The sequence below is a fragment of the Myxocyprinus asiaticus genome, chromosome 10 (assembly GCF_019703515.2).
Source record: "Myxocyprinus asiaticus isolate MX2 ecotype Aquarium Trade chromosome 10, UBuf_Myxa_2, whole genome shotgun sequence".
In the NCBI taxonomy this organism is placed as follows: domain Eukaryota; kingdom Metazoa; phylum Chordata; class Actinopteri; order Cypriniformes; family Catostomidae; genus Myxocyprinus; species Myxocyprinus asiaticus.
In genome coordinates this window covers 41,622,284-41,637,630 of record NC_059353.1, presented here as the reverse complement: position 1 = coordinate 41,637,630, position 15,347 = coordinate 41,622,284, and the positions used below count along the sequence as shown (strand labels likewise).

At 37.5% G+C, this 15,347-nt stretch overlaps 1 protein-coding gene across 13 annotated transcripts in view; it reads right to left on the bottom strand.

Moving 5' to 3' along the window:
- The window catches only part of pcbp3 (poly(rC) binding protein 3), an 88,329-nt gene that overhangs the window by 30,965 nt on the left and 42,017 nt on the right, over window positions 1-15,347 (bottom strand). Inside the window, exon 1 of one of the 13 annotated variants that reach the window (XM_051709140.1) lies at window positions 8,453-8,497. The exons of 11 other annotated variants lie outside the window; for them this stretch is intronic. The gene's annotated coding sequence lies outside the window, so the exon portion shown is untranslated. Of the gene's footprint in view, window positions 1-7,125; window positions 7,188-8,452; window positions 8,498-15,347 lie in introns of those variants that run through there. One more of the 13 variants, XM_051709141.1, reaches the window with a different exon arrangement.

Genomic DNA, 15,347 nt, shown 5'->3' with positions numbered 1-15,347 from the left:
TCATCTATTACATTTCATATTAATGTAAAACTTTTGCTAACTACGTACAAAGCTTTGAATGGTCTAGCTCTGCAGTACTTAAGTGACCTTCTGCCATGCTATATTCCATTACATTCATTACGATTGCAAAAATCTGGCCTGTTAATAGCTCCTAGAATATCAAAATCCACAATAGGAGGTAGATCATTTTCCTATTTGGCTCCTAAACTATGGAATAGTCTCCCTAACACAGTTTGGGACTAAAGACTCATCTATTTAGCCAGGCATACACCTAATTTATCCATCAACTCTAAATTAGGCTGCTTTAGTTAAGTCTGCAAGAACCAGAAACATTTATCATGCTCTATTCATATCCTGAGGTTACCAGAGCCGGCCAGATCCAGCTCCGTTCCTGCTTGGTGTCGGACTCCACTGCTATGTGTCTCTGAGTGATGATGACTAAACGCAGCTGGTGCCAGCCAGACATCACTTTATTCTATTATGATGGACTTCAGAGGATGAACCGATGCTAATTCCAACCATAAGACATGGAATACTTTATGTCACTGCCTGAACCTTGGACTTAGGATAGACCTCACCGAAATGACCTGCCGGTTGAACTGCGATGCACCTCACAGATCTCTGCCTGCATCACATTGGTCTAATAATGGACTACACTCTTAACATGGAATACATAGACTTTCAATTATTTGCCAACAAAAGCCTTCATCGGCCAGCTAACAAAGGACAATGCATCAAAGTGTACTTCTGCAGTTAATCCAGGCTGAACTTCAAAGACATTAGTCATTAATCTTACAGTTCATACAAAATCTTTGTATAAACACTGGCCCTTACCACTTAATTAGTTTACTTATTTTAAACCATGACCTTCACTGCACACAAATAACTAATATTGCCATTATATTCATGCTGTTTAGCCAGAGGGGAACTGGCCCCCACAGTGAGCCTGGTTTTTCCCAAGGTTATTTTTCTCCATTAACCAACATCTTATGTAGTTTTGTGTTCCTTGCCACAGTTGCCTTCGGCTTGCTCTAAACACAATTATGATTTATTTATTTAATTATTTATTTTTATAAATGACTTGACTTGATTTATAATTAGCCGACATTTCAGTTAGAAGCCTAATTTGCATGCTGTCCAATTCACTCAGTTGGCCTCTGTTTAACAGTCTGGCATAATAGTATTGGGAGACCACAAGAGGGTGATATAACATTTACTGAAGCCAGTCACGGTCACGATCACACACGCATATGACGAGCTGAAGCGGTGCAGCAGATGGCAGTCCAAAGTTACAAAGGTTTTTGTACTTCTTCAAGAATGAACAAAGTGACATTGATGAGTTTGCAGGTTAGTGTATGAAACTGGTGTAACTGCGCAAACTGAACCATTCAAAATGGCGATGTTTATTATGCAATTTCTCTGTATGTAGCCTTGAATAGGTCTTTCATTCAAGCTGTCAAACCACAAAACAACATACTTGTAACTGAAAATACATTGTGTAGGCTATTTGAAAGACATATACACAATATATCACCCAGCGATGGTTATAGTAAATAATCTTTGTCCTTTTGATAATGATTTGGGTTAAATTTAAGGGAAAACTATGCGCTCAGTGGGACTTCAGATTTTTGACGCTTTGTGTGATCCCCTTTAGATTACACTGCCACTCACACTTTCCAAAGTTGTGTTGATTTTTTTTTTGGAAAAGACAAAGACTCTTGTGCAACAAGCAGCCCAATTTATATCTGAAATATATATATATATATATATATATATATATATATATATATATATATATATATATATATATATATATATATATATATTACACGCACACACACTTGCATAACTTTCTTAAAGGGATACTTAAGGGATAGTTCACCCAAAAATGAAAACACAAAAGGAGATGTTAAAGGAGGGCAGAATATTAGCTATTAATTTTCATTGCATAGAAGAAGCAATGAAGGTGAATGGTGACTGACACTGAACATTCTACCTTTCATCTCCTTTTGTGTTTTCACTTTTGGGTGAACTATCCCTTTAAGTACCCCAGGTTAGGAATCACTGAGAGTTCACTGGCAGAGACACGGCTAAGTCCCCTAACAAGTGGGCTTGAGCTGGTTGGGAGGGCTGACAGAGGGGCCTGGACAGAGCAAGCGCTATGATTTATCGTGTTAAACACATCACTAGTCCTGTCAGTGTATCAAGGGCAGAAGCATAACAAGAGGCGACAGTGTTTATTGGAGACTCTGGCTCATACGAAATTTCAGGGCAAATTACAGCCCGAGGCGGTTTGTCTTTTCTCTTGCTCTCGGAATCACAACCATGGGCGTACACAAGGATGAGAGACAAAAAGCAACCAGGAAAGGAGGAGGTATAAGAGGAATAATCGGCAGAATAGTGTGGCGGAAGTGGTTCAACCATTCTTCATGAGGCACAAACAAGAACCAAATTAAATTGTTCATGCTGTCCAAACTATTTTTACTTAGTATAAGATGTTGTCCTGGTGTAACCTTTCATACAATGCAAGAATCTAACAAGTCTGGTCATTTTCTAAAATTGGTCACTTCACCAAACAAACACATTGGTTATTAGTAGGCCCACAGCAAATATGCACCCAAATAAGACACTAGAGATTTCTTCTCAGTATTGAAAAAAAATTGCCCCATCAAAACCTCACTCAATTTTGTTATATTTATGCTTTAACAAATTGCCAATGTGGTAAGAAAACTACATTTAATTAAAATGTTTTCTCTAAAAACAAGTTATCTTAATATATTACGCAATTTTGCTTTCTTAAGTCAATTTAGCATGTTTTTAGGATGTTTAGATATTTCTGCTACACTAATACTAATTATTATTTTTATTATTTTTATTTTTTTTAATGACAGCTGTTTTAATTCTGCACTGTACAGACTTCGACACATCCCAGACCACTTGCAGGTTCATTTATTAAATACTTTGGCTAATTTGATAATGCTTTCTTCCATAAATAATGTAGTACTCCTTTTCACACATTTTGCTAAAACACAGTTTACTAAGTTTAAAACCATCCTGCATAATTCCACAGATTTTCCACCTAAATCAGTGCAGAAATGCAAAATATGTGAAGAAATCTCTGGTTGTGCAGGGATTTTAAATGCTTCAACAGTATTTGTGCTTGACACGAAAATGATAATTATCAAAAAGGACATTTGGTGTTGTGGGCGGAGACAAAAAAGAGGATTAATGTTACAAGAGTACTGCAACAGAATATGATTTCCAACATGATTGAGAATCCAGAGCAGAACACTTTAATGGCGATTTAAAGCAGGGTTTATATTTATATGACTGTAAAAAAAATTATGTCTCTCTCCATGGATCAAACAGTATGTTTGCTGTATCATATGCTGTACTTTCTACTGTAAAAAATAAAATAAAATAAAAAATAAAATACAATGTCTACAAATGATTTAGTAATTCAGGGTGACAAATTGGTCACTTTTGCCACAATGACGATAACTGAAGAGCACTCATTTAAGCAATTTGATTCTGATCATTTGTTTTTCCCCTATTATTTTATGAAAAAGTTAACAATTGCATGATCACTCCAAAAAGACTGTCAAAAGCAACAGTTACAAATAGCCCGTGAGTTGCTAATAACTTGTAGCGTGTTTGTATAATAGTACATTTAATTATGGTTGCTTGTATGCCTTTTAATTATTATTTTTCATTACAGTGTGCTTATTCAGTACTTTACAACTTCCGCTACAAATAAACAGCAAAATACTGTACAATTTAAATACAGCTTGTACAGTAAGAGCAATAATATTATGAAAACAACAAAAAATCACTTACATTAGGGATACGTGCAAATGGTCCCTTTAATAGAAATATAAATCTCTGTGTTTTGATTGCTGCAGCTGGGAGAGGATATTTTCTCCTCTGAATGAGGTCCTTATGAGGGGTCACTTGGGAGGAATTAAATTAAAACCTCAGTACAAAGAGCTGGGTTACAGAATTTGATCTGCAAGTCATTAGAGAAACAGAAAGGGAATCATGTTGGAAGATAATGCACAATTCCTAAGAATGTTGCAATTTTAAAAACACAAAAGACACAAAGCAATAAAAAAGGCACAAGAGGAAAATGCTAAATATAATCTGTCTATCCACCATCATCTGGCCTGTCCTAATCCTCCAAGGCAGTCATTACATTCCAACATAAACCAGCCATAAGCCTGCTCAATAATTCCATGCCATAAGGAGAATGCAAATGCAGAGTGTTGTATTCAACTTAAACTGTAATGGAACATTTAAAATGAATTCATGTACAGAACCTCCCCAGTTTATGACACTAAAACACTACACTGATTATGTTATATTTTTGTCAGATTGTGCTCTGGAGTTCTGTAACCACTGGGCGGTAAAATTCCACAGATACCACTCAAACTTTCAGTAAAGTATTACCCATGGTTTGGTCCAGATGGAATATCCAGACTTTTTTCACATTGTCTGCAATGATTTGGGGGAAATCTGTGGAATTCTGCGGAATAGATTTACTGGTTAACGAACATCGCAGACACTTATACGATCTTATTGGTAACTAAAAGCATAACATTTGTGAATATACATGTATAATTAACATTTGTGTTTAGTCATTTAACAGATGCTTTTATACAAAGTGACTTACAAATGAGGAACAAAACAACAATTGGTCTTACACAAGCCAACAAACATAAAAGTAGGTGAAAGACCTTTGTGAATAATGGGCTGTTCCATTATCCTGAATATGTGGTTACATTCTAGTACTGGGGTGATTACATCTATATTAGGGATTACAGTCCTTCAGCTACTAGTTCATCAGAATAAAGGCTGGTGCATTCATGTCCAATGTACCATCATCACTGCATAGTTTCATTGGTTTCTGCATATTTATCTTAAATGCAATGTATAGAGATGGTGATACTGTATTATCATTGTACATGTGGCTACATTGCTTTCAAATGTTTTGTATTAGAAGTATCACCCTATATGACAAATAAATGACAATCCATTTGAAACTCTTCAAAAAGTGTCACTTTAGGAAAGTTACAAGGCAAAACTCACCTCCTAACCTTGTGATTATTTGCTTAGACATGCATAAAAGAATCAACGACCCATATCAAAAACAACCCAGCAATAAATGAAAACGGTATTACCGCATGTAGACTATCTATTTTTGCTTGTGGAAGTCCGGCGAGAAAGTCATTATGAGCGTAATCCATTTCAAAAGACCATATTAGCATAAAATTGGAAATATGCTGTATGCAGAAGTGAGTTCTGTGAGATACTTTAGTTGAATTCAGATAGGCTGTACAATGCAGACTTGTGTTACACTCTCCTTCAATGGATCATATTGTATAATATTTAACACAGATACTGTACATACAATGCAACAGAAGCACTACGGCTTCTTGTTATTTTTCTATGCATCTAATAAGATAATTCCACAGAGATTGGATTTGCAATTTGGGAAAAAACAAAACACACAAACAAAAAGATCCTTAAAAGTTGGAGAAAAGTCTAATCTTTCTGAATAAATAACTAAAACTTGGCAAGTGAAAATTTTAACTTCTGCTCATCCAAACATTGATTCCTGTCGGGTCCGACACAAATAGTGTAAGCGATAGTATAGTTTTTCACTGTAAAATGTGGGTTTTTCTGGCATATGCGTTCCCTGTGGGCATGCAGCATCACCAAGGCTGGGGTCCCTTTGGCTGGGTGTTGTGTGTTGAGGGAGGAGGGGGCGTTCGGACACTCAGATGTGAACAACTCTAGAAGAGCCTTTTGTTGCAGTACGCGTGTCTGCAGGGGCACCCTCTCCTACTCAGCCTGACAGGCGGCTCGAAAACTGTCAGCCCTGATCAGTCGCCCTTGCCTGGATCTCAACCCAAATTATAATCAAAAGCTCAGTCGCCCAACAATGCCAATGCAAGATGAAAGAAAAAAAACAATCCCGAGAACTGCGAGCTGAGACATCAGTACCAATGAGCAATGCTACGCTAACGGCCTACCGATCGAAGGAAGACGAAAGTGGCGAAATGCTAAATGGAGACACCTCTGGTCATCTCCAGGCAGCACAGTGCAAACCAGTTCTGAAATCACTGACATGATGATAAATATTGTAATATAGCTTTAACCTCCATTAATTAATCCTTAAACTGTTTTTAAGTAAACATCTATACATAAAGTGAGATATGGATTCTCTGTAGTTGTTCAACATCTGTATAAGACATTTCCATGGCACCAACGAGCCATGTCCATTTGACATTTTGGCAAGATAATATAATAATAAACCAAACAATTTAACCTCTCGGGTTGAGGCACTCTCAAATCGTTCAGAATCAAAAAGATTACAGTCTATACAAAATAAAATCAATTGCTTGTTCTGTTCATACGTCTGATAAAATGCTGGCATTGGGCGGACTTTGTGCCAACAGTTTTTTTTAGGAAAAAAATCTCTTCTGCTTCATTGTGACAGATAAAGAACTGATGATGATAATTGTAGTAACGACAGTGAAGAAAATTGCGTCCCTCTCTAGAAGCATTAATCAAAGAGATGAGCAGTGTTTAATGTTACGATCTGCCATCAAGGTCGCAATCGCAACTGAGACTGACACACAAGTCACAGTCCTAAACGCATTACTGTCTGTGGCACACAGACCATTGTCGAAAGATATATGGATATTACACAATTTTTTTTTTTGTTGCCAAAAAACATAACAAATAAAGCAAATCAGTTGTATCAACATCTCAAGACATTTAGCCAGAAAAATAAATCATTCTTAAAGTTCCATCATATTTCTTAAGATTTAAATTTATTAAATTTACCATTTAAATTTATGGTAAATAGCCATAAACTCTATATAGGGTTACTTATGTCCAACAAAATCATGCTCACAGGCTTGGGCAACGAGAGGAATGATACCCATTCAATCTGTATTGGAACATCATACGTAAAGACAACGTAACGTTTATTTTTCAGTTAACTGCCATTGAGAATGCCATTTCCTATGGCCAATAGATATTATAGCTGCATACACCAGGCCACAAGGATGTATTGAAGCATATGCTAAGAATAACGTTTGAAAAAGTAAAAAGATTTACCTTCAAAGAGCTCCTAATATTGGCCACCGATATTGACGTTCGGAAAGGACTGGAATTAAAAATCACAGAGGGAAAATGATTTCTCTGCTGTTCTCTTGCTCAGCCCGATGGAACGGCACCATCTGATTGGCCCTGGTATGAGGTCATGTGGGTGAGGCAGTGGACACGTGATCTCTCGCCAAATACAATGCGTAAATAATCGCCTAAATCCAAATTTCACTGCAGCAAGTGCCTTGTTTGTTGACGCCTTTGACATTAGTTGGGTTGAGGTTAAGGTTTTTGATGGTAAAGGAGTTCCACTACGCTCAGTGAGCAGCCCCAGGGGTATTAGGGGCGGAATCAGCACCCAAGTCTCCAGCCGTCTGGGTGTCTCCACTGGGCGACACGTCAGCTGTGCCCACCACTGCACATGCCCATTCCTACAGTCTGGTCCAGCCCAGGGTATCTGGTATACTTACCATCCGTAGACATTTACAACAGTTACTTCTGTCATTACAGTGAATATTTGTCTTGTTGTGACATTTAAGCTTCAACCTTCATATGCTTCCATGCCCCCTCCACCTTTCACTCACCCTGCTTGTCCTAATTTTTTCCAAGCTAAAGACCAATGGCGTGAACAATAAAAACAGGTTTAAGCCGGGTGAGATGTGGCTTTCGATCAACATCACAATATCTGACAGTCATTGTGTCTTCCACCCATTTTAATCTGGCAGAGTGAGGAATTATGGGGAGCTTCGCTGGCACAAGCTGGATTAAGTACCCCACTGGCTAATTTGTTTATGGTAGTTGGCCAGCAAAATAGGAATTAATCATGAACTATTGAGGTTAAAACCCCATCACATCCCATTTATGGGAACTAAACACATATTATTAGGACAAATAGTAAAAAAATAGATTTTTGTTTCATGTCAATGTCAATCCCTCAAAGTGCTTTAAAAGGCCAAAATAAGCCATTATTTTTTACAATTATTAAAAGGGATAATACAGTACACCTATAACTGAGAGTAACGATACAAGGTCCTTCTAAACTAAAACAAAACTGAAGTCATATGAAATCTCAGATGTCAATTTCGAAAGCATTTTCTGAGGTGCCAGCAACTTCGAAACCCATCAAATGGGAGCCTCTTCCTTTCTCTACAGAGGTAAGCTCAGTGCTGTCACTAAAGGCAACCGAAGACCATTGAAACACTGATTAAAAAAGACAAAGTTTAAACATTCACAAAGAGAAAGAAATTTGTAATGAGTGCCGTGGTGAAGTCAACCAAGAAACAAAAATCATAACTAGAGTCCCAAAACAAAATTGGTGCAGATAATGGAACCTCCTTACCAGATAGAGGGAAAGTTCCCAAGGTTCAGTGAGGACCAAAGATGGAAGACGGTAGGCACAATGAGGGAAAATGGAAAGTGCCTGGTCCTATATGTAAACTCAACTATTGCCCCCAGCAAGGACAAAAGGCAGCATTGTTTTGGTTTGGGAGGGAGATGCATGGTCAGGTTGTTTGGGAACAGCAATTGGCCATCATAAAATCATCAACTGAGTATGCTAATTGGCCCTGACGAGCATGAAGGAGACAATGACAGACCAATCGTATAGTGCATGAAAGGGTGGATGGAATCTAATTTAATAGAAATCACGATGACATTTCTGGACACAGTATCAGCCCCTTGTGGGCATGGGACACGATGGTCAACTAGTTGGATAAATCTTTAAATTTGTAATTATTTTCAGTTTATTTATTTAATATATTTTAGTGGTGGTGCTTTTATTAGTTTGTTGACAGCGTGCTATGCTTTAGTTGTAAAACCCACTCAGAAAAGTAGTGTCTTTAACTTAACCCCCCTTAAAACACTGTTGCTAAAGCTATACACATTCAGAGGTATATCACACACCATTTTTTCAGTGTCGCCATGAGCATTGCATTTTTAAAATGCTGTCAAGTTAAAAATAATACAACTTTTAAAAAAGTTCCTTGTGACCCCTGACGTCCATTGCTTTTTCATGAGTGCTTTGATAGACATTTGCTCATGAGAGAACTTGCGTTTAGTGCTATGACAATTAATCAGAAAAACAATCAAAATAACAATAACAGCTGCTGCAGTTAACTATTAATGAAAGGCATCAATTACAGCATTACATTTAGGTCCACTCCAGTCAAGTCTAAATTTTCTATTTACATTACAATGTGTTTTTGTTTTTCTTCGAATTTTTGCAGCATTGTATTATGACCAATCAGAGACATGTCCATTGTGTACATGAATGCAATGATGAATAAGAGTGTTTAGCTTAGTCTAGGTCCAGAATCTGACATTTTTGGCATTTTCTGTGCTGATACTGTTGGAAAATCTACAAAACTTGCAGAATGAGTTTAAACATGGTAAAATTTGCTTGAGAGTACTGCAGTCTTAATGGCTGCTGAATGTTTTATCAAATTAGCTCAAATATTTAATAAACAAGCACACAAGAGACAGGGAATGTGTGGAAATTTGTGAATGATGCGTGTCCAAATTCTGCAGATTCAATATGGCTATCAGTAACAGTCCTAAAGAGTAAGTTTAACCAAAGTCTCTTTCAAGGCAAGTCAGTCCACTCAGCAGCCATCTTTGGAACCCTCCCAAGCAGCTATTTTCTATGGATACAAATGGCATAAAAGTACAGCTCCTATCTACTTTAATGCAGAAAGACCAAAATCTCCAAAACGGTTATTCTAAGATTATGATCAAAGAACAAATTTCCAATCAGCAGTCAAATTTGACAACAATGGTATAATCAATTGTGCTTCTTTAGCTCAGATCACACTAAAAACGCTATTTATCAGGCTGGTCAAGCTAATGCATGCGCGTTCTTGAGCTGACTGACAGGCAATGCCTGTATCCAAAAGGTGATAGGATCTTTTTACCTGTAAGGCAGGACTTCCTTATCTACATCTGCCATATTGGGCATTCCAATTTCTTCAATTTAAATACAAGTGGTCCGTCTTGAGCTAAACAGTCTTTGGTTTAGCACAGTCTGATTCATGGTTTACATCTCGCATGAACAGTTCTCAGTTCACAGTTCACAGTTCTCAGCTTGTTTTGGATGTGTAGCCTAAACAAAGAATATGACATGCAGTTGCCCTAAAGAAAATAAGCTTTTTTAATATAAATTCTATTAATTGAAATTAATAATCGTGTTTAAAATACCAAGGGAAATAAGTGACAATTATTATATTTGTCATAATCTTGCAGTCCTGTTTAGTGCTCACAAGAACAATGCGAACATGTGCCACAGTTAACAAGCTTCTCTCATGCGCTCATGAATGTGCAACAGAAATCAAGATTTTCACTGAAAAATGCTGACAAGATGACAAGGGAGTCCATTTTATTTTTTGGATGAACTATTCCTTTAAGACCGATTATTCATCAAGTCCAACACACTGACTTTTCAATTTTGCATGTACTTTTACACATTCGTAGTCTCTTGTACTTAATTCTCAAAGTATTCCTTTACCGTACGTCTGACAGAGCTGCCATGCTATGCAAAAGCACTTCCTGGATTGATCAGTTTAACTTTGTCTATAAGCCCTAGTTGAACAACAAGCCTGGAGGGTTTAATTAAGAAGCTAATTTCTGACTGCATGGCTGGGTTGTGACATGAGGACTGCTGTACTGGCTCAGTGCCTTTGCTTTGAGAGGCCTGAAAAATCCATAAATCGCTGAGTGCACAGGGAGACTGAAGCGCATAATAGCGACCTCTTATTTTATGTGCTGGAGGAAAATCTCTCTCCTCCCTGGTCCTCAAAACAAAAATAACTGTCCAATTCTTTATGGCTTCCTTTGTGATAATTTAAGTTTCTTTTGACACTGAAAAGAAAGGTTCTTTCCTCAGTGCCTTTAAAAAGCTGAGTCCAGAGGTCAGTGTGAGAATGATTCTTCCTTTCTAAGAAGCAAAAGAAGAAGTGGACACTTAAGATGTGTTGCCCTGGAGGCTTGAAGGGATTTGGTAGTTTAAGTGTATCCCTTGGCCATACGTTCACACAGGCTGAGGATAAGTGGAAAATTCTGTTGCTCAGGGTCTCAGTCGCACCACAACTGACTGGCATTTTGTCCATGTTCTAAAAGCTTTTACGCTGCCCCTCTCACCCAGACCTAGCGATGAGTCGGTAATGGAAAATTTTGCCTGACCCTCTATTTGGTTGCAGTCAGAGCTTTCAATAGTAGGACACCCCTGGAGCTAAAACCAATAGCTCGGGACATCAGTTTGAAATGGAATTTTCAAGGTGGAACTGTCACCTCTATGGTGCATAAACAACCTTGTTATTGCACAAAGCTAACAGATTCAATGCCATGTAATGTACAAAACATACTTCTATGCATGATGCTCAGGAGAGATTTAATTGTGTGCTGCAGTCCTGATATTGCAAAACCTTGTACTTAAAGGAAGTTCACCCATTTACATTTAAAATGCTCTGTTGATACAAACCTATAAGACTTCCTTTCTTACATGGGTGAAAAAAGATAACATTTTGAAAAATATCCTGTAGATACTGTAGATATCTAAAATCCCATAAGGAAGTGGGCAAAATTTTCAGTAAATAATTACTTAGATTTCAAAATAATCTCAAGTTATATATCGTATGGCTTTAGAAAACTTTATGGCTTTAGCAGTGCACCAATCATATGGACTACTTTTATGGTACTGTACCTTATCATGCTTCTTTTTTTTTTACATGTTGAAGCTTGACGGCACCAATCCCCATTCACTTTCATAATATGCAAAAAAGCGGCCAGGATCTTCTTTAAAAAAAATCACTTTTTGTGTTCCATGGAAGAAAGCAAGTTTAGAGGAGTTTAGGAGTTCTGAAGGACATGAGGGTGAGTAAATGATAACAGAATTTCCATGTTTGGGTGAACTTTTCTTTTAAGGGATTATTTTTCTTTTGTGTCTATTTGCCCTGAGAGAGACTATATTTCTAAGCACAAAACATCAAAGCCAGACTTACAGCATGCAACTCCAAGACAGGCATTTCTTTTTAACCCTTTTGTTTACACATACACTGGTGGCCAAAAGTTTGGAATAATGTACAGATTTTGCTGTTTCGGAAAGAAATTGGTACATTAATTCACCAAAGTGGCATTCGACTGATCACAAAGTATAGTCAGGACATTACTGATGTAAAAAACAGCACCTTCACTATTTGAAAAAATTCATTTTTGATCAAATCTAGACAGGCCCCATTTCCAGCAGCTATCACTCCAACACCTTATCCTTGAGTAAGCATGCTAAATTGCTAATTTGGTACTAGAAAATCACTTGCCATTATATCAAACACTGCTGACACAAACATTGTCTTTGTTTTTGTTTTTGAGATGCCACAGTATGCAATAGACTGGCGTGTCTTAAGGTCAATATTAGGTCAAAAATGGCAACAACAAAAAAAGAAACAGCTTTCTCTTGAAACTCGTCAGTCAATCATTATTTTGAGGAATGAAGGCTATACAATGCTTGCAATTGCCAAACAACTGAAGATTTCATACAAAAGTGTACACTACAGTCTTCAAAAACAAAGGACAACTGGCTCTAACAAGGACAGAAAGAGATGTGGAAGGCTAGATGTACAACTAAACAAGAAGATAAGTACATCAGAGACTCTAGTTTGAGAAATAGACGCCTCACATGTCCTCAGCTGACAGCTTCATTGAATTCTACCCGCTCAACACCAGTTTCATGTATAAGAGTAAAGAGAAGACTCAGGGGTGCAGGCCTTATGGGAAGAATTGCAAAGAAAAAGCCACTTTTGAAACAGAAAAACAAAAAGAAAAGGTTAGAGTGGGCAAAGAAACACAGACATTGGACAACTGATAATTGGAAAAGAGTGTTATGGATCTTCAACCCATTGAGCATTTGTGGGATCAGCTAGACTGTAAGGTGCGTGAGAAGTGCCCGACAAGACAGCCACATCTATGGCAAGTGCTACAGGAAGCATGGGGTGAAATGTCACCTGAGTATCTGGACAAACTGACAGCTGGAATGCCAAGGATCTGCAAAGTTGTCATTACTGCACATGGAGGATTTTTTGATGAAAACTCTTTGAAGTAGTTTAAGAAGTTCTAAACATTTGTTTCAAATTGTAATAGTAATTTTTCACGTTATTAATGTCCTGACTATACATTGTGATCAGCTGAATGCCACTTTGGTGAATAAAAGTCTTTCCATAAGAGCAAAATCTGTACATTATTCCAAACATTCGGCCGCCAGTGTACTTCAAGAATTTTTCTTCCTATTAAGTGGATATGAACACAACCAATAGTCATTTACATGTCCGCTTTGTTCTTTGTAGACATTGATGAAAGCAGCCTCCCTTACAGCTTTCATCCATGTGCCTCTTTCTTCTTCTGCTGTCTTGGAATATTCTGCATAATACTTTTGCAAGGCTCTTGAGAGAAATGCCTTTCATATTCCTATCAAGAATCACAAAATAGACACTCAGCACTCTAAGGTTGTTTTCACACTGGGTTCCATTGCTTGGTCAAAACTAAAAATTGCCAAGATCAAGCAACACTGTAATGACTGTTCAAGCTTTGTTCAGTGTTCAACTTCAAAATTCTGTTGATTAATCTGTAGATCTGTAGCTAAAAAAAGGCAATGAATTTAGCATGTTGGACACACCTTGGGGTTTGGAGACAGTCTGATGTCCAGCTCTTCCCCCGTAGTGTTATATTTGATCCTAGTTGTTTTGTTCTGCTTTTTTGCTGTTCAGTTTTGCTATTTGTTTGTCACATGGCAGTCTGTGTCATCCCTTTCAATCTGAACAACTAACTTTCCCTCTGGCAAGATTGTTTAGATTGAGAAGAAGAGAGAAATGAATGCTAAACATGGCAGTACTGCATACATGTGTTGCATTCAATGTGAATGATTTAGAAAGGAACTGAATTGCTTCCTGTGATCACTATTCTCAGCTATACTCAAGTAAACAAATAAAAATAAAAATAAGGTATAAAAACAAAATTATACTGTGACTTTTTTGTATCTTTTAAATAAATAGCAATTGAACTGTATAGTTTTTGCCCTGTTTTGAATTTTTTTTAATTATTATTATTATTATTTTTTGTAGTGTACCAAGTTTGAAGGTTGTCTGTAAAAATAACAAAATTAACTGAGAGAGAATTTCTTTCATTTGTAAGCAAAATGCATATAGTAACTGAAATAAACCCAAATGAATCAGAATCGAGCGCTTGTAGACTGAATCTAATCAAACTAGGAAATCACTATCAATACTTAGCCCTATTTTCAGGGCATAAGATCTGCTGATGTTCGTCTGGCACAACAAAAAGCCTGTTGAAACATAGGCATATTTTTATGTGAAAAAGAATATGTAGTTTTTAGACTCCCCCGACCCTGACTTCCTATCAATCGCACCCTGTACACACATTATATCAATGTGGATTACAGCACTATTCAAACATGAATTCAAAAAGAACATATGAAAGTTACAGCCTTGGGATACCGCACTTCCTAAAAGACCCATATAAATGATAGGAGTGCAATTGTAAATGCCGTCTTTGAAAAACATCTTAAGAAACCATTAATCTAAAAAGCAGTAAATATTTTGACTGAAATAAGGAATAAAAAAAGCAAAAGCAGAGGTGAATCGCACAGAAGCATAATGCAAAAGTATAATTTGGCTCTGAGGCATTCACTTAACACAAGCATTGCATGTTAAAAGGACAGTTCATCAGTTCACCCAAATTGAACAAAAATTACTTAATTTTCATTTTTGGGTGAACTATCCCTTTAATGTGGACCATCCTCCACTAAGATGTCTGTTCAGGTCAGCTCAGCTGCACCCTACATTGCTCAGCCTTCCTTACAGCAATGCCTCATCATCCTTCAAACAGCGGCAGTGATTCAGAGAGACCTCTGGAGTCTTTTGGGTCTTTCCCTCCTCGCTGTCCTTTGCTATATCTTCTCGCATACATGCTTTACGGCAACAAGCCCCTTCCAATCCCGAACGCACAGGCCAAACACAGCGGCTCATGTGGCTGGCGCCGAGACCCAGTGACACGGGACTGAGGAAGATGTCACTGCAACTCACTGATAAAGTTCTCCCAGAGTTATCTTGCCAAACTCCATCGCCTCATATAGACTCTAGGCTATTCTTCATTGCATGTATGAATCATATAGTCAGCAGTATGTGTTGGCAACTTAAACATATATTGCAGAGAACTAACTGGCGAGCCAGGGG